Source organism: Camelus ferus, chromosome 1 (genome assembly GCF_009834535.1).
Source record: "Camelus ferus isolate YT-003-E chromosome 1, BCGSAC_Cfer_1.0, whole genome shotgun sequence".
NCBI classification, from domain to species: domain Eukaryota; kingdom Metazoa; phylum Chordata; class Mammalia; order Artiodactyla; family Camelidae; genus Camelus; species Camelus ferus.
In genome coordinates, this window is record NC_045696.1 from 39,616,903 (window position 1) to 39,636,500 (window position 19,598).

General features: G+C 37.8%; 1 protein-coding gene across 9 annotated transcripts in view; it reads left to right on the plus strand.

Moving 5' to 3' along the window:
* ST3GAL6 (ST3 beta-galactoside alpha-2,3-sialyltransferase 6) overlaps positions 1-19,598 on the plus strand; it is a 66,872-nt gene that overhangs the window by 9,373 nt on the left and 37,901 nt on the right. For 4 of the 9 annotated variants that reach the window (XM_032490064.1, XM_032490005.1, XM_014556181.2 and 1 more), the window contains exon 2: positions 10,408-10,571. The exons of the other annotated variants lie outside the window; for them this stretch is intronic. The gene's annotated coding sequence lies outside the window, so the exon portion shown is untranslated. The remainder of the gene's footprint in view (positions 1-10,407; positions 10,572-19,598) is intronic. 9 annotated transcript variants of the gene reach the window in all.

The window sequence follows — 19,598 nt, forward strand, 5'->3', positions numbered from 1 at the left end:
GTTTACACCAATCAAGTTCTGCACGTTGCTTCTAACGTGGACTTGGATTTTGCATGTGACATAGAATACATCTCTTCCACTTGCTGTTTTCATAGGAAATGATGAAAACATTAGTTAATGGTAATGTGTAATTGATGTTAATGCTCTCATTTTTCATAACCTTAGTGTTTGAAAGATAGAAATTTGTGAAGTATCATTTGAGACTTCTGAAGCATGGCTTTCTGTATGAAATTTGAGAGTAGAAATGGGCTTCAGTAGGACAGAGACACCCCGGGAGAACCATCAAGAGGACCACTACAAATTACCACCTTGAAACTAAGTGGCTCCCTAATACATTTCGCACCCAAGAAAGCTACAGCTTCATAAAATTATATGCTTGATAATTTGTATGTAAAATTTGATCAATAATTGATTTTTATTTCTATGTTTGCATTGCAATTAAGTTTTGGCTTCCTTCCCCTCTCGACTCTTGTTCCCCCCTCTCCTTTCCACTCCCATCTGTAAGACAGTTTTTTATATAGCAGTATATTATTCAGAGCTGATGCAATATCGGATGTTAAATGTCTGAATTATATCTAATTCTAAAAAATCTTAAGTGTTTTCATTCCAGAAATATGTTTTCTACTAAGTCTGAGTGGTGTTCGGTATATTTTAACTCTGTCTTTTGGTGTTGATTTCTCTTGCTTAAAAATTAAGCAATAGGACCCAAGACACCCTAACCACAAGAGCTTAAAATTCCCAGAGGAGAATTAGATGTGAAAGAAAAAACACTAGAACTTGATCTGTAATTAGCCTGAAAATGGAATGTGTGGGAGAGGTCTGCAAGGAGGCTAGGAAAACAGAGGGCAACGGCAAAAAGTGTCTTGCCACATTTCCAGCACTGCTGAGGGAAGAACGCTCCCTTACTATGAGCCTGTGGTTATCAAACAACTTTCTTTTTTTTTTTTTTTCCTTGTTGTGATATGATTTTAATGACTCTTGCTTATTTTACATACCATAATTTTTTATTCATACTGCTGCTGTTGGAAATTTTGCTTTTTTTTCTCTTTTTTAAACATAAATAACTGATATAAATATAATCTAATATATGAATATTTTTACACATCATTAATTTACTTTTTCCTCAGAGAAAATTCTGTAAGTAGAATTGCTGATTCCAAATTGATCAGTATTTAAATTCTTTGAATATTCAGTTCCTTTCCACAAAATTTGCAATCTCAGTAGTAATAATGTGAGTGCTTATTCTGAACACATAGTTAGGAAAACACCCCTTTATATTATCCTGAAACAATTCCAAAGACCTCAGCTCAACTTTAGATTTAGTTTTCTTGATGTTACTCTTATTATTCATTTGTATTTGTCATTTTTATATACTCAGTTGGCCTTTGAACAATGTGGGGGTCAATCCACCTGTATTTTATCTATTTTATTTCCATTTTTCAGTTTTATTAGGTAGAATTATTACAGTCAGACAACTTTCTTTCTCTCATGGATTTGCCTGGAGAAGTTGTCAATCTGCCAGTTTAAATATATACTCCTTGGCAGTTACATTTTTCTCATTATAAGTGGATTACTTTGGCAGTTCCATTTATACACTAGCTCCTAGCAATTGAACAGCTCAGGTAAACCGACCGCTCGAGTGTCTGAATCATCAGGGCTGAGTGGCTAACACTTGGGTTGGGGCTTCTCCCAGAAAATGGCCCTTTCTGAGGTTCTACCAAGTGTGTTCACGCTTGGCCAAAATGTCTAGCGTTCTAGTTAAACTGGAAATGGCTGTGCTATATAACCTGCCCCAATAGCCAGCTGAGACGTTAGGCCTGTGCTCACCCAGTAGACTAGAATCTGCTCGGAAAAAACAAAAACAAAAACAAAACCCCAAAAAACCGAATATAGCTAAAGGCTAAATTAAATAAAAAGGTATGTCCAGCAAACTACCCCCCCCCCAAAAAACAACCCACCTCTATTTCTTGGACAGCTCCGTTTTGTCCAATGTTATTTAAAGTAAAGTTCTTATGGAAGTGTATCAGACACAGAGGAGTACACAAACCACATAAATACGGTTCCATACGTTTCCTCCCGGCGAACATGCCCACGTAACCTGCCTCCAGGCCCTGCCCTCCGGGAGCGCGCCGTGTCCTCCTCCCCAGCCACTGCTCCCTCCTTAAAGGAAACCGCCATTCTGACTTTCACCACCATAGGGCAACTTTTTTTCTACTTCTCTTTAACTTGAATTAGCACCCAGGTATTCTGAATGGCTCTAGAGCATCAGTGACCCTCTGGCTGAGGGCAGGGACTGGGCATCCCCAGAAGGGTGTTATAGGTTGAATTGTGTCTCCCTAAGAAGATGTGTTGAAGTTTCAGCTGCCGGTACCGCAGAAAGTGACCTAATTTGGAAACAGGGTCATTACAGGTATAATTAGTTAAGATGAAGCCATGCTGGAACAGGGTAGGGCCACTAGTCCTATATGACTGGTGTCCTTATAAGAAGCATCTGTGTGAAGACAGAGACACGGGGAGAGAGCACTGTGTGAAGACGGAGGATTGGAGTGTTGTATCTTCAAGCCAGGGAGTGCCCAGGAGTGCCAGCAAACCACCAGAAACTAGAAAGAGGCAAGGAACGATGTTCCCCTGCAGGTTCCAGGGGGAGCATGGCCCTGCCAACACTTGGATTTTGGACCTCTAGCCTCCAGAACAGTGAGATAATATACTTCTGTTATTGTGAGCCCCCCTGTTTGTGGCACTTTGTTCTTGCAGCCACAAGGAAATGAGTGTAGAGGGTTTGCGGAGGGCCTGGTGCCCTGACCCCTCCCCTCTGCAGCCCGAGTGCAGCTGGGTCGGGGTCCTGGCTCCACCCTGTCCAAGCTGCTCCTGTCTGGACTGGCTTGCAGATTGCCCTGCTTGCTCTGTGTCTGTGATGTGCCCCACAGGAAGACCGATTTCATTACTATTATATGGCTTTTTCTTTATTTCTTCACTCTACTCTTCACTGGTGTTTTCAGACTGAACCAGTTTGGTTTCCTGACATAACCCAGACCAGGCTTTGCAAACCAGCCCTCTCTGCCTTCCCACTGTTACCTATCTGGGTCTCTGCTGAGGTGTCCTTAATCCATCTTCCAAGACCCAGACTGGCCCATATCCTCCGTCTAGTTTCCTCTGGTTTTTCTGGTCCAGAATCATCTTAGATAGAAAAAAAAAAAAAAAAGAACTTTATTTTTGAAATGAAATCCCTATTTTCACATAGTACAGCATGCTATAAATAAAGGTTTCATTTTTCTGTGCTTAGGCATATCAAAGACCAGTTCTCATTTCAGGAAGTAAAGCCTTCAGCTCAAGAAGCAACCCAACAATTAGGCCTCAGTTAGTAACAAGGAACTACGCAGAGCATATTAGATGATGGATTACTTTCTTCGGCCAAGCATTGGTTTTAGATTGCCTTACAGCTGATCTAGTTGTTGTTCAGGGCAGAGGTTCTGGTGTTAGGGCACTGATAAGGACTGCACTGTTGTGAAGCAGGGCAACTGCACAGACACAGGTCCCTCCTGTGCTCTTTTGTACCCTTGCTTCGGGACCCAGGGACTTGCTGGTGGCTTTTGTCTTAAAGGCTCTTTGCACAGTCATTGTCCCTTCACCTCGTTTGTCCATAGCCTAGCATGGTTGCAGAGTGGACGTGCCTCCTAACTGCCCTTGCCTTTCTGTGCAGAAGCCATTGCTTACTGCTAGTGACTAACTGCTGGGGAAGTCTTCATACATTAAATCACAAACATGGGGAAGTTTCAAAAAGTTAAGCAGTTCCACTTTTGGTTCTTGGTCTATTGGTGATTTCTTACTCCCTCGCTAAGAATCTTTCAACTTCTAGGTTCTGCTGTTCATACTATATATTTTGCCCTTTGAAGGGGAATGCAAAAAAAAAAATTGCATGTTTTAGGATAATATGGATTCTCTATAATAAACATCATTTAATTGAAAAATAATAAAATAGTGCACTTTGAACCTGCAGTTAAGAGGTTAGAGTGAGGCAGAAGGTTATGTTTGGTATGTTTAATTGTCTTTGTTTATATGGGTTTGCCTTTAGAGCTGTGCTCTCAGCTCTGATAGTCCTTTGTACCCTGAGATCTTGTGCCTTGTGATGGGTGGGTACCACATACCTGTGTTGGATGGATGGATGGACAAATGGATGTTAGAGTCACTCCATTTCCTTGGCCAGCTATTTCACTGACCTACTGGTAGGATAAATTTCAGTTGAGTTCAAAGCTGTCTCCTGAAGTCTGAGTAGGTTTTCCTAAACCTAGAGGGATTTCTGAGGTTGGAGACCAGAGATCTAAAAGCAGTGGTACCTTGACTCGCCTATGGAAGGTGCTAAAATATTTGGCTAATTGTTTGTGAAAACAGGGCTGAACAGTCAGACTCCGTTGTGACCCCCCCAAAGCTCCGGAGTTACTTCTTTCGTTGGAAACCCTGATTTCTTTTTTTATTTACCTTCATGGGGATGGTGTACACTTCTTTGGAAATCTACTAAGAAAAGAGAATTTTCTTGCCCCTCCCTTCAAAGAGAATGCCCATTTTTGAATTTTCTTTTGCATTTTCTAGACTAGGTTATTTTATAGTGTAGAGAATGCAGCCGTTAGTAAACAATGATCCATATTTTAAAACATCTGCCTTTTGTGGTTTTCTCGAATTATTCTTTATAGAAAATAATGTCAAAGGTATAGGAATCCCAAAGACAGGTCTTCATCTATTGGTAGACTTGACTTCAGTTTACACTGGATAATAAACCTTGTTACAATGCTCTTGAGCTAAAAATTTCCGTTAGTATAAATAGACCATTGTTTATAGTCACACTGTTTATAGGTGTAATCACTTCAAGGTAAAAAACAGGACATTTTATTGCTTTGCTTAATGATCCTCTTTATCCAGCATTGACTGGGCCATAGTAGGCGCGTCCCGATCCTTTGATTCTGAAGTGAAATGTTATCTTTTTAGGGGGTTGTGCCTTAGATTATCTTCTGGCTGGAACACTGAACAGAGCATTCTAGAGAAACCTTTGGTTTGTTCCCCTCCTTGCTCCAATGCTTTGTGACTTTTCTGCCTAGTCAGTGTGGTTATCAGAAAAAGAAAGTGCTTGTAAACAGACTATTTTCTGCATCCATTCTTTCTTCAGTGTGTTTTGTTTTCAACAGGATGGTTATAGGTTCACTTGAACTAGAAATGTTTGAAATACTTTATAAATTAAAAATAGTATTAACTTCCCCTTTTCAGAGAGTCATAGTATTTTACATATCTAGGTATTTTTATACAACTTGAATTATCCAAAGTTTATGTTTTAGAAAAAAGGCTGTTTAAAAGTGATCAATTTTATAAGTATTTCTAGCAATCTGTAAGATTCACTATCTTAGTAAACTGCTTTTTCTAGATTTGTGGGGAAAAAAAGAGTTTTGGCTCCAAAATGACATTTAGATTAGTAATTCTCTGAAAACAGCCTAAATGTCTGCTAGTAGGGGTTTGTGATGTATTTGGCTGATAGAATACGCTACAAAACTTGAAAGGAATGAACCAGACCTTTATGTATCAACATGGATGGACCTCAAAACCAGAAATGTAGAGTGAAAAATGCAATTTCAGAATATTATATATTTGTTATGTAAATATCAAACCACTTAAAACAATGTCATGTACCAGATAATGCTTGTGTGTGTGTGTGTGTACATGTGTGTGAATAAAAAGGAGACAAATTCATGATAGTTGTTACCTCTGCGAAAAGAGGAAGAGGGTAGGGAGGGAACAAAAATCTCTATTAGAAAATTCCTGAGAAGATATGGTTCTTTTATTTAATGGGTCCCTGGGCATTTGCTATATTAATGCTTGGAATTCTCTTAATGTTTTTGTAACAAAAAGATCCCATGTAATATTTCCTAGTGAAACGGGTTCCAACTAGGAACCATATATTTATCAAGACTCTGGGGAGTGAGACCGAAGCTGTTCTAATACATTCATGCTTCACGATGTCGTTCTGTGAAAAACAAAAGTTTATAGAATGAATCTTGAACGTGAGGTGAGCTCTAAGCTGATCTGGCTCCCAGGAAGCTGTGATGGCTTGCAGGTCCAGAGAAGAGAGCCTGGTAGCAGCCCGCCTCGGCCAGACCCCAGCTTGACACCTTCCAGCTTCTTTGAGGCCTTGGACAAGTTAACTTCTCTAAGCCTCTCAGTTTCCTCATCTGTCAGCACTGATGTGAGGATTCTGAGTCTGTACATGTAGTAGCACTCAACAGAGATTAACTGTCATTATTTTCATCCTCACTCCTCTTAGCAGCAGCCCCAATTCTCCCAGTGAACTGTTTACATTCTCACCTCAGAATCTTTGCAAATGTTTCTCTGCCTGGGATGCTTTTCATTTCCACCCTTATGTCATCTGATTGACTCCTTCTCAGAGGAGTAGTCTGTGAGTTCTCTCAAATTCTGCTGAGAAGCTCCCCATCCTTCCCCAGCCTGGGTCACTTTGTGGTCATACCACAGTTGTAATTTAATAATTACCTAAATAGTTATGGCACTGAACGGTATTCCTTACTAGTAATGACAACTACTTGCTAATTTCTGCCTCTTGAATGGTAAACTGTTTTTCTTCACCATTATATCTTCAGTGTCTAGAGTACGGTCTGGCTTTGGGAAAACAATTATTGACTAAATCAACAAAATTATAGTAGGGATTAAAAACTTTCAGAGTTAATTTTGTCAGGAAATGAATTGCCTCCCTTTGCCTAAAGGATTAATTTAGCTGGTATTTGGAAGTAAATCTAGGATTATGTGATTTCATAAAAAGAATACATATTGCACATGTATCAGTTTATTTGTAATAATAATTATAAGATACCCCAAATTAAGATTTGCATCATATTTGTCATTTGACTTCAGAGGATCACCTGATGGATAGTAACATAACTATCATCACATTCTTTCATTTACTGTGGGAAGAAGGAAAATTTCCAACACTTGAATCCTAAGATTTGTTATCTGCTCATCTAATTGTTTGCCCTCAAGCTAACTCACTTTTTTCTTTTATGAATAGCAGAAGAGGAATTAACAAACAGCAAATGAGACTTCTTAAGGTGCAGAATAAACTAGGTCATTCAGAATAAACTGACGTAATAAGTAGCTTGAAAAAAAGGGGTTTTGTAAATCAGATGGAATGTTACTCATAATTTTTAAGCAAACTACAAAACAGTAAACCTTTTGGAAGGGGGACTCACAAAGTGGGAGGAAAGACAGGAAACTGATTTCTTCTTCATGGTGGGTTTATTTACTCTGGGAGAGAAACCTAAGAACACTTGAAAATTTGAGGAAGGTCTTTGTGTTTAGATATTAGCATATTTCTCCAGGAAAGGCATCACGTAGCATTTTGAACTGATTGAAAGCACGAATTTATTAGTAAGTAGGGAGCAGTGCAAAATATAAGAAAGAGAGAAACAGACGTTCAAAGCATTGAAGGAATTTTTATGACTGAGATGGAGTGGTGGGGAGGTGAAATTTCAGGGCTAGGAAAATAATACAAAGCCCTGCACTGAAAAAGAAAACTACAAATTGCAGCTTTGGGGGTCTTCCCCTGCCACCTTTGGAGACAAATGATTTTGTAACAGAGATCACTGGGAAAAATTACTTTATAGCTATATTTTCCCTCATTCTACCTCTCTTGTTAACTGTAGTGTGCTGAAATCATAAATAACTTCATTTTTAAATGCTGAAGATATATTCATTTATTCCTTCATTCATCAGAACATATTTATTTGGTATCAATTATTTGCCAGACTTGGAGTAAAAATACCCATTTTTTCCTTTTTTTATGGAAGTGCAACATGTATTCTTTAAGATTGCACAAAATTAGATATTGCTCAAAAGTATCACCCAGGCGTGTACTGGAAGATACCAAGATACACCTTTTTGGGGGGAAATTTGAAGGTGTGTGCTTGCAAATTTCTGCTAATAACTACTTAACCTATTTATTAACCATCTGCCCCCAAATCAGGGTTGGCAAGTACTTTTGAAGTCATATGGTTAGCAGACTGCACTTTGGGAAACACTAGTTTCAATAACATTCCAATGCTTGAAATCAAGCTGCATCCTTGACCCTCAAGACCCACAGTCTTGATCCACAACATTGGCATCACCTGGGAACTTGCTAGAAATGCAGATTCTCAGGCTCCACCCTGACCTACCAAATAAGATTCTTCATTTTTTAAAAAAAATTATTTTTTATTGAGTGTAGTTGATTATAGATATTGATTTCAGATGTACAGCAAAGTGGTTTCATTATACATAATCTATATTTTTTCAGATTCTTTTCCATTATAGCTAATTACAAGGAATTGAATATAGCTCCCTGTGCTATACAGTAGGTCCTTGTTGTTTGTCTATTTCATGCATAGTGTGTGTATCTGTTAATCCCAAACTCCTAATTTATTCCTTTTCCCCTTTCCCTTTGGTAACCATGGTTTGTTTTCTATGTCCATGAGTCTGTTTCTGGTTTGTAAATAAAATATGTATCATTTTTTTAGATTCCACATATAAGTGACATCATATGGTGTTTGTCTTTCTCTGTCTGACTTACTTCACTCGATATGATAATCTCTAGGTCCATCCATGTTGCTGCAAATGGCATTATTTCATTCTTTTTTATGGCTAATACGAATCCACAGTTTAACAAGATGCTCAGGTGATGCTGATGGACATTAAAGTTTATTAAGCACTCCGATCCAAATCCCTCCCAAGTGGTTTTTAGAACAGAATGTCTTTAGTAACAGTGACTCACTGTTCAGCAATGCAACCTGTATTATGTTTAGCAACCTAAACATTAGCAAGTTCCTCCTGCTGAGCTCAAAGCTAAGTCCTTGAATATTGCATTCACTGGCCTTGGCCTAACCCCCGGTAGCCTTCAGAACCTCTAATGCCTCTTTTTCATGAAGGCCATTCAGACATGAGGATGGACCATCTTGTTTTCCTTCCTTGATTTAAGCTCCGCCAGGTGTGACTAAATCCCCATCTGCCTAGCTGTTCCTGGTGTAACACTGAGGTTTCTTTACCAACCTATTCAGTGTAGGGAATCTTAAAATGACCTTTCCAACCTTAAATTTGTGCTTGCTCCTTTACTGCAGCTGGTAGTAACTAGTAGTGGGTAGAGTTGATGGAAACCCAGGAGTTGCACTTTCTATACAGTCAAGGAGGATTCTGAGGCATAAATGTATCATTCTCTATGATTTCCTTAGGTTCAAAATTCTGCCTCATGGTGGAGACTTCTATTGTAATAATAGCCACTAAAGGGCACTGCTTTGCCTTTCTTCTAACTTCTAAATGTACCAGCTACTTAAGCACTTTAAAAGTGAAATGCATAAGAAAATAGGCATTTTCTGTAAATGTTTAAGAAAAAAATCCCCTGTAATCCACAACTCAGCACACCAACTGGTGTCATTTTCCTCTTTGAGTAATGAGTCACCACACATACATCTAACACAGAGAAACAATCTTCGTGTACTCAGCCTTTTCAGACTTTCTTTACGTGGTAGAATCTAAATATCTTTTCATGTTATTGTATGATTTTCATAATTAAGCATGATCATTTTCTTATTGTAGGACATTAGCATTCATAAGTGGGTTCTGAAATAAAATATCTGCCATATTTTTGTTAGTTTTGTCTTTTGATATTTGTTTCCTAAGAATTTTTTAAAAAATAACATTTTCTACTAACACAAGAAATACAGAGCAGGCAGCTTTTGTTGGTTTGTTTTCAGATCAGGGTTGTTTAGTCTTGGAGAAGAAAAGCTGTAGCAGGAGCAGTTTGAGATCTTTTCAAAATTTTTTTGGGGAAAGTGGCCCACTGCACATTCTTAAACTAGCTGCTCTTCTCCCTAACTTCCCACACTTCCTTTCTCCTCGCATCCTTCTAGATAGTTCTGTTCTTGGCTTCTGCCTCTTCCTCCCGTCTCCCTCCCTTCCCTTCCTCTTCAGAGGGTTTTCCAAAGCAACAGCTCCTTCCCTCACTTCTGTGTTGAACAATAAAGCTGTGTGTATGTGTGGAGAGGAGCTGAAAAGGAAGACAGATGGTTCTTTCATTACCGGGTTGCTTTGGATTAATTGAGCTCGATGTTATTTTTGTTTATTTTTTTTTTCAAGGAGACTGAGATGGATCTCATGGAGATCCAGCCATGAGCGACAGTAACGTAATCTGTGCAGCTAGTTTTGCTGTTGGATTTTTTTGTTGTTGTTTTTGGTAATTTCAGCATCCTGTCGAACATTTGGGGCAGGGGTCAGTAGGGAGTTGACTAAAATAGTGTTTTCAGTAAAAATTGTTTTTTAACGGCTTAACATTTTTCTCAGGTGGCCGAGCCATCCTTCTAAGCATGCTGTCATTGTGTTTTGTTCCAGTACTTGCCAGTGAAGGAGCAGAACAAGTTTTTTTGTCTGGGATAATTTCTAGTGCAGAGGCTCCAGCAACTTAGCAGACAGCATCCCAAGCCTCTGGCGCCCTTACCACATTCTTCACCCTCAGGAACAGAGGGCCTTTGGGAAACAGATTCCCAAAAGTGCAGGTAAGCAAAGGCAATATGACTGTGGTCTCATACTGCTTAGATGTAAGATTGAACAACTGAAATGTCCTTATACAGTGTTTCCCTGCTGGCAGGTGGCTTTAAAATACCCTCCCCTTCTTTGTATACAGCTGCCTGTTAATTTATCTCCTACTAGTTTAACCTGTGGCTGAGGGCCAATGAAATTACAGACTATATAACCAATGACTCTTCAGCATATCCCAAAGTTGAGCTATGAGACTTTTAATTATTGTTTTTATTCTCAGTCTGAATGGGCCTTCTTTGGAACTGTTCTAAACTAATATGGAAGCAAAAGAGTAAACCCTGAAGTTAAAACTAGAATATTACATGCGTCACAACTAGTGTACAAAGTGCTGTTAACCAGCTGTGTGAGAGTGAATGCTAGTTCCCTCTTGGTCTTTAAATGCTACAATTAATAATAATTTCATTGAAGTTCCTCCATACAATTTGTAGGCAATTCTCCTTACTACTTGTGAATCCCATATAAGACACCAATTTATAAGTTTGTTCTGAGAAAGGGCTGGAGCTCAAATGTCCACCAGGAATTAGCTCCACATTTTACCCATGAGTCCATACGGTCTTTTTGATGTGTTGAGGTTCATCAGAGAACAATTATTCTATTAGCAAATTTGTTACATTACTGTCTTGTTTGGAAATCATTTTGTGAAGGACACTTACTGACTGAGAACATTCTGCTTTAGTGGTGCTGGTGAATTTGGACAGTTACAGTGGTTTTGGAATTTAGTCCTTGGAAATCTCTTAGGTTCTTTATTGTTCACACCAAGATTATTCATGAGTGGATTCAAAGTCCTCTAGTGTCCTGAGCCACTGAGTTTGCAGAACTCTTGAGCACCGTGAACATGGGCTTGGAGGTAGGGCTGGATCTTCAGGTTTTTACAACCAGAAACATCTTAATTAAATGAAATCTGGACTGTAATCCAGGTTACATTTGTTGGTGATTTGTGGAACTGCCTTTCCTGTACATCAGTACATTTCCTGACATCAAGAAGATGGAAATAGTTTGAGTCTTTATATTATAATGTGTAGAGCATGGATTCTGGTGTGTGCCTGGGTTCAAATTCCAGCTCTGCCACTTAATACTTGGGTGTCCTCAGGTACGTTATAACTTCTCTATGCTTTAGTGTTGTCATCTGTGCGGTAGGGATGACCATAGTACCTTTCTTAAAGGGTGATTTTGAGGATTAAAAGAATTAAACATCTACAGTGTTGAGAACAGCTCTGTCACATAAGTATTCAGGAAGTTTACACTAGTTTTATTTCCATCTATTGCACTGTTTATTCTTCGACCTCTGTTCTCTAGCCTCGGGCTGACAGATGCTCAACTCTTCATCCTTACCTTGTTAGATGTTGCTGATTGACTCCGGCATTTGCTTCTGAGCCTAGAATACAATATTTGAATCCTTCTCAACATTATAATGGATCCAGATCAGAGTATAAGATGAAAAATACTTGTCAGCTCAGATTATTTGTAAAATTTTTGATTTTATTTCTTGCTTCAAGACATCCATTTGATATGCTGATTGCAAATCAGGGTTATTTGCTTGGTTTTTACCAAGACTCAGAGCAGTTTTATTATGAAAAGCATAAAAAGGTATGGCTTCTACAGCCAGAAACAGGGTCTAATTCTAAGCTGAGTTTTGCTAATGAATTACTACTTATCTTGAATATCTTTTGTTTTATATTTAGAAGCAGATGAGTAAGGCTTCCTTTCACAGATACTTTGAAATGTTTAAAGAATGTGCAGAAATGATAATGGAAGCTAAATTTTTCGAGGCTGTTATCACACAGTGTCATGAGTTCTTTAGGATCTTTACCAGGATGTTATGAAGTTAGTTTTTTAGTGAAGTCTTGGTATATGGACAGCTAATACTTCATTAGTTTCAAAAGAAGAATTAAAAACAAGATTAGGAGTGTCCTGATCACGTACCAGACATTCTTCTAAGTGCTTTATATTTATGACTTATAGCTCTACTAGGTAGTGTCATTAGTCCCACTTTACAGCTGAGGTATAACGAGGTAAAGAACATCCCAAGGTCATACAGCTAGACAGAGGTAGAGCTGAGGCTCACACCCAGCGGGTCTGATTGCCAAGCAGGCAACCTTAACGTCTAGTTGTGCTGCTACCTACAAAGAATAAATTGCATGAAGAAGAGGATGAGAAGTAAGATGGAAGGACCAAATTAAAGAAGTCTCTGGTGCCAGGCTAAGTGATTTCATGTGTATTTGGCAGACAATGGGAAGCCACTCAAGGCTTTCCTGTGTGGTGGGTGACAAAATGAGAGCTGGGCTGGGAGGATTTGATGCCAGTACAGCACGTGGTCGGGTTTCAGGGAAGATAGATTAGAGATCATTACTAGTAGCTGGGAAGTCATGGGTTTAGAAAACAGGATTAAGGCAAGAGCTTGGGAACACCTGTGGTTAGGCATGCCGCAGAGGCAGAGGAGAGTTAGAAGCACAGGCAGCAGGAGTGAGACCCAGCCAGGGCAGTGCCACCCAAGGGATGTGTTTCAGGAACTGAAAACTGCCAAAATCAGAGAGAAATGGGAGGAAACAAAGACTAATGGGTTATTATTGTGTACCCACTGGTGAGACCGGAATCCTGCTGGAGGAAAATCCACATGAAAATGTTCTGTGCTGCCGACACTGCTACTTGTGAGTGAGGTCACCTTTGGCAAGTTATTTTTTCTAAATCCCGTCTGTCTCTTCTGTAATGTGGTGACATAAGACCTTACTCTGCCTAAATGCCCTGACCTCTTGCAGTCTTTCCAGTTCTAAGATTTGTAATTCCTGGTCCCAGTTGCGAGTAGCAATACTTGAAAATGTTGTGAGTGCTTGGCTGGTGATTTCACTTGGCCCTTTTGGGCGAATCAGAAGTCCTGGAGGAGTAAACAGGAGGAGTCCTGTGTATTTGCTCTCAAATATACCAGCGGTGAGGCTGGTAGGAGTAGAAGGCTAAGACTGAAAACAATACAGGAGTGCAAACGTCTCGGGCATTTACAGAGACCACAAACATCCCCTAGAATGTGAGGGACATTTTTCTCAAAGCTCCTTATTTTCAAAGAGAGTCTCACTAGTTTATTCAGAGAAAATTCTGTTGGTTGGAAATTTTAAAAGGTCAAGCCCAAAAGAGATAGCCTGGAACTTAGAAAGAGCTTCCAGTTCCTCTCAGAAACTGTTTTTGTGTGTGTGGGTGTGTGTGTGTGTGAAGCCTTGATCCTCGGCGTGGGCTGTAATTCCTCTTCCCTCTGACCTTCTCCAGTAGTGCTTCTCAAACACACAGATGACCTAAGGATCTTGTTAAAAATGCAGATTTAACTCAGTGGATCTAGGGTTGGAGCTGAGATGCTGCCAGTTTTACAAATTTTCCAGGTGACGTCGATACTGTTGATTTGTGCACCACGCTCTGAATAGCAGGAGTCTAAAATATATTTTTGCTTCCCACAACAGATAAGCGTACTCATGTTGAAACAGTGGGACTTGGCTCCCTCACCCGACTGTGAGCTCTGCTCCCCATGTCCTGAAGTAGAGTACACACGCGTAATGAGTGCTCAGTGGTAATGGATTCATCCATCCTTACCTCTGTCAGTGATTTGTATTATTCAATGGTGTCAGTAATTTGAATTGTTATCAGCAAGGGCTTTTTCCTTTTAACGGAGAGATTGAAGCAAATCTGTCATTCAGAAATAGCTACCAGAGTATAATAGAAAATTTTCATATAAAGTTAGACATTGACTGTATGACCCATAAAAACATATGCACACTCAAAGCCTTCTACTTGAATTTTCAATGTCGCTTTGTTTATAATAACCCAAACTGAAAAGAAACCAAATGTTTGTTAGCTGCTGAGTTGATAAACAGATTGTGGTTATGGTATAGCCATACAATGGAATACAGATTAGCACTGTTGACTGATTAAAAAAAATGCACAACTTAAAAGCTGAGAGTTATGTTTTATTTGGTGGCCTTTCTGAGCACCATAGCCCGGATACAGCCTCTCAGGTAGCTTGAGGAACTGTTCCAAAGAGGCGAGGGAGGAGGCAGGATATATAGGAGTTTTTGCTAGGGAAAAAAAAAATGTAGTCAAACATCAAAAGATTGTTGCTAATACAGACATCTCTGTTAATGATCATAAAATCATGAAAATCTTAGTGATTTTAGTGCTTTCTATGTATAGGAAGATGTGTACCTGTCTGAGCTTATTGAAGTCATTCCTTTGATGTGTATCTTATTTTTTTTTGGAGGGAGGATAATTAGGTGTATCTATTTTTAGAGGAGGTACCGGGGATTGAACTCAGGACCTCATGCACTCTACCGCTTGAGCTATACCCTCCCCCCTTTGCTATGCATCCTAACAACCTGTGGCCAGGATCCTGTTTTTCTCTTTCCTGAATCCCCGGGGGCGCCATGGGTGGGTGGGGTGCCATGGCTGCTGTGGCTGGTGGCTTGATGGGTTGACTGAAATGGCAGGCAAGCATTTCTTTTGTCCACAGCAATAAAAAGGAATTAACTCCTAGCATAAGCAACAACATGGATGGTTTTTTCCCAAAAGCATTATACTAATTGAAATACGGCAGAAATAAGATATATACTGTATGATTCCATTTATATGAACTTTTAGAGAAAGCAAAGCTGTAGTGATAAACAGATTAGGGGCCAGAGATTAGGGGAAGAGAGTTGGCTGCAAAGAACACGGGGAACTTTGGGGGCTGATGGAAATGTTCGGTATGATTTTGGTGGTTGTCATACAACTATACACATTTGTCAAAACTCATCAAACTGTACACTTAAAAGTGGTGGGTTTGTTTATAAAAATTTTTTACCCCCATAAAATTAATTTTAAAAATTGGCCACACATCATTAACATTATCTCCTTTCAGGTTGTCTTATCAGTGTGATATTAATATAAGAAATAGAGAAAATTTCCACCCTGGTAGAAGAAATGGGTGTCTGGCAGAAAATATGGATAAACAGTAGGAACATGACAAGTTCCCTTAAAAGCTTTTTTGTGTATTTCAATGAAGCTGAGTTTAAAGGGAGAGATTTTGAAAACAGGAACTTCAGTTCATTTATTTTTAGCATCTAATATAGTGTGCTATTAGCTGAATGATTTTAGTGTGTCCTGCTGTGCTATTAAAAAACAAAATTCTGTTGAAAAGTCGTTTCTCTCCCTTTTATATTTTTTGCAATGAGCACATCCAATTTTCGAGGCAGGATTCGGTCATCTGCTTTAGTAGTGAGGGCTTTGCTTTTATTAGGTGACAAGGTCTGTCTTCATATGCTAAGGTTGAAATCTGGCAAAAGCATTGGGTTTTTTTGTTTTTGTTTTGTTTTTTAGTGTCAAATAATCTATAATTCAAAATTAAAAGCATTAAACAAAGTAAAGAAGGATATTCTATAATGCTAAAAGCCACAATGTATAATGAAGTAATTACTGTTATAAAGTTCTATGCACAAAACAATATAGCAGCAACTTTAACAAACTATAGAAGATAAAAGTAGAAACTATAGAAGATAAAAGTAAAACCAGACAAATCCACACTAATAATAGGAGAATTTAGAACACTTCCCTCTGACCTAGACAGACTGAGGAGAAAATATCTAGTAAGGATAAAGAAAACCTAAAAAAATAATCAATAATGTATACCTAATAGCTATATATCCAACTCTGTTCCATGATAATACAGACTATTCCTTCAAGTACATTTAGATCATTTCTAAAAATAGACTATATTTTAAGTCATAAAGAAAATCTAAATTAATTCCCAAAATAGAAATATTATTAAGAGCAGTCTGACTAGTATAAATAGAGGTTGTGACATGGTATCTCACTGTGGTTTTGATTTGCATTTTCCTAATAATTAAAGAATTGAGCATCTTTTCATGTGCTTATTGGCAGTTTGTATACCTTATTTGGAGAAATGTCTATTCAGATCCTTTGCTTTTTTTTGTTGTTGTTGTCAGATTCTTTTTCTTTTTTAATTTATTTAAAATGTGTATGACTGTTGAGAACAAAACTTATAACATTCTCTGGTAGGGTTTTCAATATACATACATGTAATTCTTCAGACAACTATGACATAAAGAATGGAGGATAAATGAATATATATAAATATATATATTTATATATATATATATATGGTTTATATGGTTTTAGGCTTGAAATGAAGGGCTAGGAAGTCCAGAAAATAGAGGACCTATGGTGCAGAGATCCTTTGGTAACGTATTTTCATATGATGCATACGTGCTGTTAAATCCTTTCACAAAATGCTGACACTTTTAAATGTGTTGATGTAAGGGAAAACATATTTAAATTATTTTAATAGATAACATTTTCCTATATTGCTAAGTTTTATTTTTCCCTTACTTATCAACCTCTTTGTCTGGAATCATTTACAAGAAATATATGAGAATTGGATGATAGAAACAGCAAGGGAGGATGAAGGTCATTTGTAGTAGTATATGCTACCAGAAAAGAACTTTGCTTTCCTGTAACCATAATTTAGATTAAAATTATATAAATATCCACATACTTATGCAAATGAGACAAATACCCAGATAAGTGACCAGTATAAAACTCTTTTTCTGCAATGAGTTCTCACAAAAAAAGAGATACCAAGAAATTGTAATTGATCCTAGACAATTATCTTAATTCTCCAGCTAGCACTTTTGGAAACAGACTCAGAAAATGTTAGTATAAAAATATAATGAAAACAGTCTTCAAACTTTTTAAAAAAATTTACATGTATGTACTGTTCATTGTTTCTAAGAACAGTTAAGAGCTTTAGCTTTTATACTAGTTATCAAGGGAATAAAGCCTACCACAAAATAAGAATCAACAGAATACAGTGATCCATTCATAAAGGACAGCAAATGTACTTACACATATTCAAGAAATCAGTTATCTAATCTGTAAATAATAAATAGTTCATTTGTATTCTTTTTTTTTTAGATTCCACATATAAGTGACATCATATGGCATTTTTCTTTCCCTTTCTGGCTTGCTTCACTTAGAATGATGATCTCCGGGTCCATCCATGTTATTGCAAATAACACTATTTTATTCTTTTTTATGACTGAGTAGTAGTCCATTGTATATGTATATATACCACATCTTCTTTATCCAGTCATCTGTTGATGGACATTTGGGTTGTTTCCATGTCTTGGCTATTGCAAATAATAGTGCTGTGAACATTGGGATGCATGTGTCTTTTTGAATTATATTTTTCTCTGGGTATATGCCCAGGACTGGTATTGATGGATCATATGGTAAGTCTGTTTTTAGTTTTTTAAGGAACCTCCATACTGTCCTCCATAGTGGCTGCACCAGTGTACATTCCCACCAACAGTGTAGGAAGGTTCCTTTTTCTCTACACCCTTTCCAGCATTTATTGTTTGTAGACTTTTTAATGATGGCCATTCTGGCTGGTGTGAGGTGGTATCTCATTGTAGTTTTGATGTGCATTTCTCTAACAATTAGTGATGTTGAGCATCTTTCCATGTTCTTGTTGGCCATCTGTCTGTCTTCTTTGGAAAGATGTCTATTTAGTTCTTCTGCCCAGTTTTTGATTGGGTTGCTTGTTATTTTGATATTAAGGTATATGAGCTGTTTGTATATTTTGGAAATTAGTCCCTTGTTGATCACATCATTTCCAAATATTTTCTCCCATTCTATAGGTTGTCTTTTTGTTTTTTGATGGTATCCTTAGCTGTGCAAAAGCTTTTAAGTTTAATTAGATCCCATTTATTTATTTTTGCTTTTGTTTCCATTACTACAGGAGCTGGTTCAAAAAATATGTTGCTGTGATTTATGTCCGAGAGTGTTCTGCCTATGTTTTCCTCTAGGAGTTCTGTAATATCTGGTCTTACATTTAAGTTTTTAATCCATTTTGAGTTATTTTTATATATAGTGTTAGAGAATGTTCTAATTTTGTTCTTTTACAGGTAGCTGTCCAGTTTTCCCAGCACCACTTATTGAAGAGACTGTCTTTTCTCCATTGAATATTTCTTGCCTCCTTTGTCATAGATTAATTGGCCATAAGTGCGTGGGTTTGTTTCTGGACCTTCTATTCTGTTCTGTTGATCTGTGTGTCTGTTTTTGTACAAGTGCCATACTGTCTTGATTACTATAGTTTTGTAGTATAGTCTGAAGTCAGGGAGTGTGATTCTCCCAGCTCTGTTCTTCTTTTTCAAGATTATTTTGGCTATTCAAGGTCTTTTATGTTTCCATACAAATTTTAACATTTTTTGTTCCAGCTCTGTGAAAAATGTTGTTGGTAGTTTGATAGGGGTTGCACTGAATCAGTATATTGCCTTGGGTAGTTGGCCATTTTAACAATATTGATTCTTCCAATCCAAGAACAGTATCTCTTTCCATTTGTTTATGTCATCTTCAATTTCTTTCATCAGTGTCTTATAGTTTTCAGAGGACAGGTCTTTTGCCTCCTTGGATAGGTTTATTCCTAGGTACTTTATTCTTTTTGGTGCAGTAGTAAATAGTATTGTTTCCTTAATTTTCTTTTCTGCTATTTATTGTTAGCATATAGAAATGCAACTGATTTCTATATATTAATTTTGTATCCTGCAACTTTACCAAACTTGTTGATGAATTCTAGTAGTTTTCTGGTCGCTTGTTAGGGTTTTCTACAGTATCATGTCATCTGCAAACAGTGACAGTTTTACTTTTTTGTTTCCAATTTGGATTCCTTTTATTTCTTCTTTGATTGGCTAGGACTTCCAAAACTATGTTGAATAAAAATGACGAGAGTGAGCATCCTTGTCTTGTTCCTGATCTTAGAGAAAATGCTTTCAGCTTTTCCCCATTAAGTATAATGTTAGCTGTGAAGCATTGGCTTTTTTGAAAGACTGTAAGAGGTGTGTGTATGCATGTAGGAATTAGCTGCACATCATTGTATTAGCAGAAGAATTGGTTGCAGGGAGAGAGAAAGTTAATTATATATATTCTTCTGCTGTGCACAAAGAAGAAAAAAA